The 1,467-nt window shown below is 32.1% G+C and overlaps 1 protein-coding gene across 2 annotated transcripts in view; it reads right to left on the minus strand.

Annotated features, from left to right (window-relative positions):
• LOC106478096 (eukaryotic translation initiation factor 1A, Y-chromosomal-like) overlaps positions 1-1,467 on the minus strand; it is a 51,936-nt gene that overhangs the window by 29,182 nt on the left and 21,287 nt on the right. The window lies entirely within an intron of this gene.

The raw sequence follows: 1,467 nt of genomic DNA on the forward strand, positions 1-1,467 counted from the left end.
GATATTAGTTTACCCAATTAGCATAATACCGATGCTTGATACGGTTCTACCGATTGCATGGGAGGTGATGACAAACTGTTAATCTAAATTCCATGGCGCTATTAATAGAGGAAAAACTACCCCCATACATTTGAAAGAATATGGTTGGTTCTGTAAAGGTATGATCCGAATAATAACGTTGCGATGCTAAAGCTAATGTTGGTTACTATCGAATGTCACTTTCTTCTTTGGTGAGGTTTGATGACAAAAAGTCATGATATCTAATCAAACACACATTAGGTTGAAAATAAAATGTACGGCAAAAAAGAATTCAGCGTGCGACATATAGGAATAAAATCAAAATTTGGCCAAACTGGTACATACTGATAATAATTGTACAGCAAATATTCATTCGTTAGTTAGCTAGGCCGAGTATTTTATTTTACCCACCATCATGCCCAAAACTGAACAAAAGATACGGCCTGGCTAACTAATGAACAGAGTATGGAACACAGTATATATGTAGAAATTAGCAAATACTGTGTTTGTAAAACTATGCTTAGTATTGATTCTAGTAAGCATACAGTTGTAAACAGCACGAGGAAATTTAGCGTCCAAGTTAAAACTTAACAGACTATTAAAATTCAGGGGATCAACAGAAATCTATCATACTTCGAGGGTAGAGAAGTATTAAGAGCTGAATGAACTAGAGTAACAAAATTTGAATTAGGATTTAGGAAATTGACTAGGAGGATGAAGAAAAGTATAGTGTATTAATAATGGATCAATGAGGGTAGTAAATTAAAAAATGAACTGGATATGATCAAAATTATTAGGTAGAATTAATAGGTTCGGTCAAATTAAAAACTGGTATGTAAAAGCAACAACTGACTAAAGGAGAAATGAAACCAAGGGAAAAAGAAAGGTGAATAGCGACTACCAGTGTGTACTGGATGTGACTACCATACTAACCCAGATGAACACTGCAAGGCATGGAAGGTGTGTGCATTATAGCGCAGTTTTTTAACGCACCTATTTCCTGGTATTAATAGTGAATTTTGAAAGGAGAAATTGGACCAATACAGTGGAGAGATTATATTATTTAGTGTGTTGCACAAGTATGTTATCAGTTATTGATATAAAGTGTAGGTTCCATGTATTAAGTGAAATATACAATATTTCAGAAGTTTTATCGTATATATGTTTAGGAATTTATTCTTGGTAATTTTGAAACGTTGGTGAAGAATACGGTTAATGTTATATGTACTTGGGGGTAAATATTTTATGGTGAAATGTATTAATGAAGTTAATGATATTTATGTGCAGAGATACATTTTATTAGTTATATGTAATTAAAAATGTGTATATTAGTTAATTTAAATAATAGTGTTAACTTTGTGAATTTTGTGGTATTATTTACCACAATGAGTTTTGTCTTTAACACAATAACTGTGTTGATTGTCCAATCGGTAAAACGAATGAATTATT

This window comes from Limulus polyphemus, unplaced genomic scaffold, assembly GCF_000517525.1.
Source record: "Limulus polyphemus unplaced genomic scaffold, Limulus_polyphemus-2.1.2 Scaffold179, whole genome shotgun sequence".
Classification (NCBI taxonomy): domain Eukaryota; kingdom Metazoa; phylum Arthropoda; class Merostomata; order Xiphosura; family Limulidae; genus Limulus; species Limulus polyphemus.